This window comes from Euprymna scolopes, chromosome 36 (genome assembly GCF_053919585.1).
Source record: "Euprymna scolopes isolate OS-2025 chromosome 36, ASM5391958v1, whole genome shotgun sequence".
Classification (NCBI taxonomy): domain Eukaryota; kingdom Metazoa; phylum Mollusca; class Cephalopoda; order Sepiida; family Sepiolidae; genus Euprymna; species Euprymna scolopes.
The window spans coordinates 28,405,133-28,415,862 of record NC_136517.1 but is presented as its reverse complement, the minus strand read 5'-3'; the positions used below and the strand labels follow the sequence as shown (position 1 = coordinate 28,415,862).

Sequence of the window (10,730 nt, the reverse complement as noted above, 5' to 3'; positions counted from 1 at the left end):
GGACTCTTTATGCCATGGCATTTCGGAGCTTACTGCTTCTCAGAAGAGTGGTGAAGGTGCTAGGTAACATGATAGGAGTGTAGTTTGCATTATGTAATTACATAATGCAAAGTACACTCCTCCTATATCAGAGGAACCACCTTTAGCTCCCCCAAACAAACTTAACAATCGATTTCGCTCCTAATGAAACTATCGCTAGATGTCGCATCCCTATCATGTCACCTAACACCTACTCCACTCTTCTGATGAGAAGCATTAGGCTTCAAAATTCCATGGCATAAAGAGTCTCCACTTACCCAACATCCCTAAATAAATGTGCACCTTTATTGAATAAATTGATAAATCTATATATTAATATATAGTTTTTTTATACCTTCATTTTCCATTCTTATTTACTTCTAAATAAGCTCCAATACAATTTTGTTAAGCTTTGTATTATCCCGATAAGTCTCCCCTTGAAGAGTTGATTTTATTCTCTTCCTTTAATTTTTGCATTTATATATATATATATATATATATATATATATATACATACACTCTCGTGAGCAAAAAAAATGGGCCAAACAAATTTTATACATTTTATATCACTAAAAACTATATTGAACAAAGAACAATTGAACAAGGAAACTTAAACGAGACTAATAACACAGAACAAGACATTTACTTTAATAAATGCTTTGGGTGGAATCGCATTCCCTTTTAGTTTCTTTAAAAGATCAATCCTTTTAGACATGTTCTCAACCAAAGTGGAACACTGTAAAGAGGAGATGCTATTTCATTTGCTTTGCACAGCTTCCCACAGTTTGTCATCATTCAAAAAAATTCTTCCGGCCAATGTACGAGATATTATGAACCAAATATTCTTGCTTAGGTTTAAATCGGGGTTTTGACCTGGCCAAAATATCACATCAATTGAGTTATCAGAAAACCATTTTTCTGTGACTTTAGCAGTGTGTACAGGGGCATTATCATGTTGAAAAATAATGTTCTGGGATATTCCCAGCTTGTGAATACTTAGTAACAGTTCTGTTTCTAATATTCGAATGTATTCCTTTGCATTGATTGACTTTTCACATCTAATAAGTTCCCCAACTCCTGCTGCAGTAAAAGTTCCCTATACCATTATCCCTCCATTCCTGTGTTTAACAGTCGTTTTTATGCAACTTGGTGAAAATCTTACTCCAGTTCTTCGATGGCAGTGTTCGGGAGCATCAGGAGCATCACTAACAAGTCAAAATCTTGATTCATCTAACCAGAAAACATTCCTGAACCAGTCTGTATTTTTCTTGCCATAACATGAGAAAAGTCTCCTTCTATCATTGATGTTCTTCTTAGATAAAAATGGCTTCTTTTAGAGGAAAACCCCATTTCTTTCATTCGTCTAGATATTATATACCTAGAAAGAGAATTTCCAGCCCCTGTTTTGAATTCTTTGCTATCAACATAAGTTTTCTTTCGATCCTTCAAAACATTTAATTTAAGCCTGTGGTCGTTCTTCAAAGTGGATGCTCTAGGGCGACCAGATCCAGATTTCCCTTTTACCAAGTGTTCGACTTCAAACCTTTGACCAATTCATTTCACTACAGAAAAAGATGTTTTCATATTTTCTTTTCTTAAAATATAAAAAATCTGCTTGTAAGCCATTTTGGACTGCCTTAATCCCGCAATTCGGTTTTTTATATCCTTGCCAAGATGCGGTCTTACCATTTTTAGGATTAATTTTTTTCACTTATTATTATATGCTATAATAATAATGATCTGCAAAATATAAATTTTCAGTTAAAATTAACAAAAATTCATGGAAAAATATTGAAAAATCGATTTTTTCCTTCTTTCACTCTTTGCCCATTTTTTTTTTTTTTGCTCTTGAGTGTATATACACACACACACACACACACACACACACACACACATATATATATATACACTAAATTTCAAGATATTGACCATCTTACAATTTATTTCTTTAAGTACATTGACATGCACAATTCTTGACAGCACATGTTTCATTGTGCAAAATCATTCATTTAATTATTATATCAATCAATGAATTTATTCCACCCTTAACTCATCAGAAGAAAAAGCACCTATCAATTCATTAAAAGAAAATAAATGCATTTTGACAGGATTACAAACTCCTAAAATCGGGAGAGAAGTTGCCATTACCTTTTAGTTTTTCTTTATTTATACCATGTTTGAATTTTTAAGCGTTATATGCTGTGTAATTATATTGAGCTTTATAAATTAAAGGATTATGTGAAATATAATTAGAAAAAAAACATATTTCCACACGCACACACACACTATATATATATATATATATATATATATATATATATATATATATGTATATATATGTATATATATATGTATATATATATATGTATATATATATGTAATATATATATATACATATATATATACATATATATATACATATATATATATATATATAATGAAATTGAAGACAAATAAAATAAATATAGGTATGTATGAAATTATTTGTCAATTCCATTAGGAAAAACATCATATAGAAAGAAGAGTTATAAACGCCTTTTTTACCTAGGCATTTTGAAGCCTTATGCTTCTCGTCAAAAGAGGAGAAGTAAGCTAGGCTACAGATATAGGGAAATAAAACATCTAGCTTAGGTTAGATTAGGATAGAAATGTAAAATAAAATAGTAGGAAGGTAAATGAAATATACGACATAAAGAATGACAGAAAAAAAAAACGAAACAAAAAGTAGTATGTTATGCTTCACTCTCAAATGTTCAGCTTCATATCATCTTGATAAGTTCCTATGTAAAGAATCTATCCATATTCTTAAAACCCATAAGAGACGTTGCAAGCCTGTCTTTGCTTTATCGTTATTTTCATGGCAAGTGCTCAGTTGAGCTCCAATCTATGGTCACCTCTGGCCAAACTTTCACAAAAAACACTCGTCTAGCCAAAGCCACTATCATTAATTTCCCCCCACTCTTTATCTGTACCTAAACCTAAACATAGATTCCATGAACAGAGTTTCTTCCTTAGAACTGCACACATGGAACTTTCTTCCATTTGCCTGCTTTCCGGTTGACTAAAATATAGTGGTCTTCAAGTCCAATGTAAACAAGTTCTTGATGAGCCGTTCCCCTTAAGTAATCCAATTTACCAAATTTCCACTCACAATTACTACGACATTATCCCATTGACCACTGTATGCTTATTAACCCTTATCCTCAAGTGACTTCTGGGTCTTAATAAGTGGTGATACCTATGTAAAAAAAAATAAATAGATAATTATTTGGATATGCTTATCCATTCATCAGTGCAGGAGATGACAGTCAATGCTTCGAGGGATTCGAACTCCAAAACAAGAACACCTTTGATTCCATTAGCAAAGAACATACCCCAGGGCCACCATTCATCACCACAAAATTAAGGAGAATGTTAACATTAATGAAGCTTAATGTTTAATAAAGACGATCTTAGAGTGATCAAATAACAGGAAGGTTAACTGACCGACTTTTTCAATTTCCCTAGACAGTGCTCAACTTTAAGAATTATTTTATATTTCTTAAAGACACATCAATACTTATACATTATAAATAATTATTTTTATATACCTACAGACATTAGTGCTTCATACTTATGCAATCATCAGTGCAGGAGATGATAATCAATGCTGGTCAAAGGATTCAAACCCTGCAACAAAGTCACCTATTACCAAATGATGATCTCTTGTAGCAGATGTCGCCTTGGTTTTTACTTTCGCTTTTCTTGCTCACGTGCTCCTATTTAGAATTCATTACAGCAAGCCGACATTCAGTGGACTAGTTTTTTTCTTCTACCAAAACGGTAATTAACAATATTTTTTTTTTTTTAATGTTTAACATATTTCAAACTAATATAAATTATTGTACAATGAAAATAAGTAAATTAATTCAATTTTTTGTGGTACCTGCAAGAATTGGGTACACAAAAAGAGCAGTTGAATTACTGGTCGGTTGAGAGATGATAACCAGAAGTATAAGACAATGGGAATGAATGAGAACTCAGATATGGAGAAAGTATATCTGGATGGCGAAGGTATTGAGATTGGCGATAAGTTCTGTTACCTTGGTGATACAGGTACTGGACTGGTTGTAGGAGAAAAGAGCATGTGAAGAAAGTTCAGAAGAGAAGGAGTCACTCAGTGTATATATATATATATATATATATATATATATATATATATATATATATATATATGATTTTCAGAATGTGAGAGATTATATATAATAAATTCCACAGGCAAACAACGTCGCAGCCCACAAAAACCATGACAGTCAACGAACCGGAAGTCCCAGATTCAGTTAAACACATCCGAACTCGGGTTTCGAATCCTGCCTTCAGATGTGTCTAACTGATGAACCCAAATGAGGGCGAAACTCGAGTCTTGGATTTCCGGTTCATTGACTGTCATGGCTCTTGTGGGCTGCGATGTTGTTTGGCTGTGGAATTTATTATATATATATATATATATATATATATATATATATATATATATATATATATATATATATATAGTCTTGGAAGTTTTTTAACCTTTAAAACTATATATATAAAAAAAAACTTCTTTAATTTTTTAATTTTTTTTATCATTCGTTATAAAATCATTTAGTCAATAAGTCATTTAATAACCTGCAATCACTGCATAAACTTTGTCTCTCGAATTCACTATAGATCCAATGTTAATTTAAGGAATCATCAGTTGTTTACCATGAAACACTGTTTCAGGAATTTAAAAATAAAACTATATATATATATATATATATATATATATATATATATATACATATTAGAATTTTCAGAATGTGAAAGATGATATAATTATTTCCGCAGTCAAGCAACACTTACCCTCGAGTGGCCTCTTGGCCTTGATAAGCGGCGATGCCTATGTAAAAAAAAGAAAAAAAAGTCGCAGCTCACAATAACCATGAAAGTCAACAAACCGGAAGTCCAAGACTCAAGTTTCGCCCTCGGTTGGGCTCATCCCTTGAAGACATCTGAACTCAGAATTCAAAACCCGAATCTTTTGCATATAAGGCGAGTTCTGTGCCACTTGAGCAACCAGGCCACACACAAGAAAGTCTAATAACTAACACAGATAAAGCAAACCAAAATCCAACTATGGAATGTATTTAATTTGCCTCAAACAAGGGATGTAGTCATCCAACCACTAAAAACCCAAGCCGATGTCTCACAAGTAGGATTTTATATATATATATATATATTTATTTATTTGTTTTTACATAAGCAGTAATGGGTTGCTACACAATCATGAGTATGTTTCGGCCAGCTAGCATTTAGTAACTAGAGGCCTCTTCAGGTGATACAGCTTATATGAAAGCAAAGTTTGCAATACCTTGCTCTACTTCGGCATTGAGCACTTATACATTATACTTCACTGGTTACTTTACCTCTGGAAAATAACAACCTCAAATTATTTATATATATATATATATATATATATGTATATATATATGCATGTATATATATATATGTATGTATATATATATATATGCATGTATATATATATGTATGTATATATATATATATGCATGTATATATATATATATATGCATGTATATATATATATGCATGTATATATATATATATGTATGTATATATATATATATATATGCATGTATATATATATATATATATATATATATATATATATATATATATATATATATATATATATAATCAGAGGAGTACAATCACAACAGTTTTTCTCAAATTGAAAAAAATATATATTTAAGGTTTAGAACTTACTGATTTAAGAATTGGGATTGTAGGCCCCATAATCCTGATTAAACGGCTTGCATAATCTTCAGAATCTGTAAAGAATAAAAGAACTAAAATTAAATTCATGTAAAAAATATTTTTATGTTTAATCAGAAAATATGAATTATTGAAATGCCAAATGCCTATTACGGAGATTAGGTATGATCTCTTTATACCAATGGCTGATTTTTGATAACAAATTTTGTGCCAACAATGAGAAGACAAGATTTATTTTTTTTGGTTTGTGGTATAGGATAAAACAAACCGATAATACCTAATGTGGTATTAGCCCTGGGCGAGCTATGCTGGCTTCCTCCAAAGGAGGAAGCTTACAGGGAATATCAAAAGCGGTCTTTAGATGCATGTATAATCCGATCATGAGAAGATGACATACAGTGTCCAACATTCTCAAATGGTTATCCATCTGATAGTGGCCAGGCTCCATGTTGCTTAACTTTGGTGATCCAACAAGAATCGGTAGTATGAGAACAGAGTACAAAAAAGAATGTTCATTTCTTTATAGTGTCCTGTCATTCTTAGATATTTCCCACATGCACAAAATTTAGTCAAATTGTTGTAAAACTTAAAACGGTTGATGTGTGGGTATTTAATGTCTCTTTTTGTGTTCTCCAACATTAAAAACATTCTTATGTAAATTTTCATGTCTAGATGGAATTTGATTGAAAAAAAAAAAAAATGATTCTCTAACGCCATAGTTTTCTTACAAATCCCATTTCATACTAAATCCTTAAAATTGCATATTTTTTTTTAACCGCGTGGACTTAGAGACTAAACCTTACATGATCGTCTTGGTTTACTGATATCTAATGCTAGTAAAATTTTGAAGAGAACATTAAACAATATTTATAGATTGATCACAAAATATAAAACTGTTCATAATCGATCACAAAATAAAAAATACTTATGATCGATCACAATATATAAAAAAGATTTATGATTGATCACAAAATATAAAAATATAATTGACCACAAAATATAATAATATTTATAATCGATCAGAATATTAAAATATTTATGATCGATCACAATATGTAACAATATTTATGAGCGATCATAATATATAAAAAGGTTTAAGATTGATCACAAAATATAAAATATTTATAATCGATCACAATATAACAATATTATGATCGCTCATAATATGTGATATTTATGATTTTAAAATAAAAATACTTATGATCGATCACAATATATAAAAAGATTTATGATTGATCACAAAATATAAAAATATAATTGATCACAAAATATAAAAATATTTATAATCGATCAGAATATAAAAATATGTATGATTGATCACAATATGTAACAATATTTATGAACGATCATAATGTATAAAAAAGGTTTAAGATTGATCACAAAATATAAAAATATTTATAATCGATCACAATATAACAATATTATGATCACTCATAATATGTGATATTTATGATTGATCACAAATATAAAAATATTTATGATTGGTCACAATATAAAAATATTTATCATCGATAACAATATGCAAAAATATTGATGATTGATTACGAAATAAAAATTATTTACAATTGATCACAATATATAAAACTATTTATGATAAATTAAAAGATATAAAAATGTTTATGATCGATTACAATATTTAAAAAATTATGGTTGATTACAAAATATAAAAATACGTATCGATCATAATATAAAAAATATTCATGATCGATAACACAATAAAAATATTTATAATCAACGTAAATAAAAAATATTTACAATGAATCACAATATATAAAATATGTATGATCGATCACAAAATATACAATTCTGTGCCAATGTCCATTTTTATTTAATTCATATGATGAAAAGTTATTTTTATACTAGAACATAGACTCTCAACCTGGGGGCCATGGCCCCCAAGGGGGCCATGGCAATAATTTAGGGGGGCCATGGTGGAATTTTCTTTTTTAATTGATTAAGTTGACAATAAAATTTTGTTACCTACATAATATTGTTACGAATGTGTGTGTACGTGTGTATGTATGTATGTGTGTATGTATGTGGGAGAGAGGTGATCGAATTATCTCAGTGTGGCCTTGGATATCAGCACGTAAACATGTGGGTATAATTGATTCTGAACCATACTGTATACTGTTTTACTTATTTTGTTCGACAATTATAAATGCGGTCGCTGTTTTCGTGTGTGAAATATTTGTGCACTTCCTTTATTATTTTCTTATTTTTTGGTATCATTGTATTCATGCTCATTCCCTACTCAGGTATTCCTGCTTTTTTTTTTTTAGTGCTAATATTGATGTGACTCGCTATTCTTCTCATAATTTCAATTGGGGCAGTGCTTGTCAAAGGAGGTGTGTTCTTGCTGTAGAAAGTACATTTCAGCTTGCTAGGTTGAGTGTGAATGTTTATCATCTTTACTCTCTCTGTGTATGTTTGTGTATGACTGTGTGTGTGCTTAATGTGTGAGTCCATGGATGTATTATGTATGTGGATATTTGTGTGTTTGTCATTTTATCACTTGTCCTATTTATCTGTCCTTTATTATCATTCTTTTGTCTTATCACTTAATGTTTGTTCTGATGGTCTGTCTTCTTTATTTTCCCTAGATTTGCGATGGCTACTAGTGTTACTAAGAAGCGGAAGTACAGTGAAGAGTACATTAGCTACGGATTTACATCAATTCTCGCTGATGGCATCGAGAAACCTCAGTGTGTACTGTGCTTCAAAGTGTTGGGGAACGATTCTATGAGGCCTAGTAAGTTGAAGCATCATTTGCAGACCATCCATCCACAGTATGCTGAAAAAGACCCCGATTTCTTCAGGCGCCATGAAAGTAGTTTCGGAAAACAGAAACTGGATGCAACTGGTGCTTTCCAACAACAGACCTCAAGTGTAGTTGAGGCATCATACGAGGTTGCCCTTGAAATAGCGAAGCAAAAGAAGCCCCACACAATTGGTGAAACCTTAATTAAGCCATGTACTTTAAAGATGGTCAAGCGTGTTCTTGGAGATGCAAATGAACGTAAAATTCAACAAATTTCCTTGTCAAACGACACAGTGAAGCGGAGAATTAATGAAATGTCAGATGACATAAAGGAAAAAGTGATACAGGAGATCAAATCGTCTCCAGCTGGTATGTTTGCAATACAACTGGATGAGTCAACGGATGTGAGTTCGTGTGCACAGCTACTCGTGTTTGTTAGGTATATTTTCTTGTGTGATATCAAGGAAGAATATTTGTTATGTACACAGCTTGAGACCACCACAACAGCTGAAGATGTGATGGAAAAGCTATCTTCTTTCTTCAAAGCTAACAGGATCCCATGGGAAAATTGTTGTGGAGTCTGTACAGACGGGGCTCTAGCGATGCTGGGATCAAAATCAGGGTTCCAGAAGCGTGTCAAGGAAGTAGCTCCGAATGCCAAGGGGGTTCATTGTATGATCCATCGTTTTGCACTGGCGTCGAAAACCCTCCCTGATGAACTTTGCAAGATCCTGGAGGCAGTGGTCAAATGCGTCAACTTTGTAAAAGCTGGAGCTCTGAACTCTCGCCTTTTCCAGAACCTCTGTAGAGACATGGATTCGGAGCATGAAGCTCTCCTCTTTTACTCCAAAGTGCGCTGGCTTTCCAAGGGCAATGTTGTGAATCGAGTGTTTGAACTTCGGGGGGAGCTAAAATTGTTCCTGGAAATGCAAGGGAAAGATGATCTGTTGAGTCACTTCAATGAGGTTTTGTGGGAGCCACGTCTTGCATATTTAGCAGATATATTTGAGCAGCTAAATAGGTTGAATCTGAAACTACAGGGCAAGGAAAGAAATGTGTTTCACCTGATGGACTGTCTTCGTGGATTTCTTGCCAAGCTCCAGAATTGGCAAAGGAAAGTCGGTGCCGGGAATGTTGCCATGTTTGAAAACCTTTCAGCTGTCCTTGACGAGAATGAAGAAGATAGTCTGCTTGACCCATTACTTAAAACTGAAATCACCCAGCATCTGAGATCCTTGGAAAGTGAACTTAATATGTACTTCCCAGAATTCGAGGAGGAAGAAGGGAAGTTGGTAAGGAATCCATTCTCTTGCACTCTTGATATTACTACCATTCCCAGTGATGTTCAGGACGAGTTCCTTGATCTCAAACATGATTCTGCTGCCAAAGATCTCTATGAAGAAAAATCTCTGAATGTATTCTGGTGTTCGATGCATCAGTCATATCCAAAAGTCAGTGAGATTGCACTTCGACTACTCTTGCCTTTTTCAACTACCTATTTATGTGAGTCTGGTTTCTCCACCCTTCTACAAATCAAGAATAAGAGCCGCAACCGATTGGATGTGGACCCCGACATGAGATGTGCATTGTCAGTGACACAACCTCGGATTCGTCAACTGACTGAAAAGAAACAATATCAGCCTTCCCACTGATGTGTGATAAAGTATGCAGAGGTTAATTGAACTTTCTCCCATCCAAATCAAATTTGCTATTGTCTGCTAGTCTTTTGTAGTCTAGTGATGTAAGTTAAGCATATCACAGAAATCTATCAATATAAGATAATTATGACTGTAAACTTTGTAATAAAGCAAGGGTGTTCTCTTCATCAACATTTTATTTATTCTTTTTTTTCTGCGCCTTTTTTGGCAGGGTGGGATTTGGGAGAAAAATGAAGGGGAGCCACACGAATGTTGAGAATTCATGAAGGGGGGAATGGAGTGAAAAAGGTTGAGAACCACTGTACTAGAATGATGCGTCTGACTTTGCTAGTCGCAAGATACGCTTAAGTATATTTTAAATCACGCATATATTTTAAGTCATTTCCTATTTATTATTACAGAGCCAATTCTCTATTGAATTGTACCTAAAAGGTTTTAAAAGAAAATGAGTGCCATCAGCTAGAATCGAAACCAAAACACTTAACGCTCCAGTCACATTC

At 32.7% G+C, this 10,730-nt stretch overlaps 1 protein-coding gene across 1 annotated transcript in view; it reads right to left on the bottom strand.

The window, feature by feature from the left end:
• The window catches only part of LOC145260401 (uncharacterized), a 290,197-nt gene that overhangs the window by 207,363 nt on the left and 72,104 nt on the right, over positions 1 to 10,730 (bottom strand). The window contains exon 2 of the mRNA XM_080118374.1: positions 5,803 to 5,867. The gene's annotated coding sequence lies outside the window, so the exon portion shown is untranslated. The remainder of the gene's footprint in view (positions 1 to 5,802; positions 5,868 to 10,730) is intronic.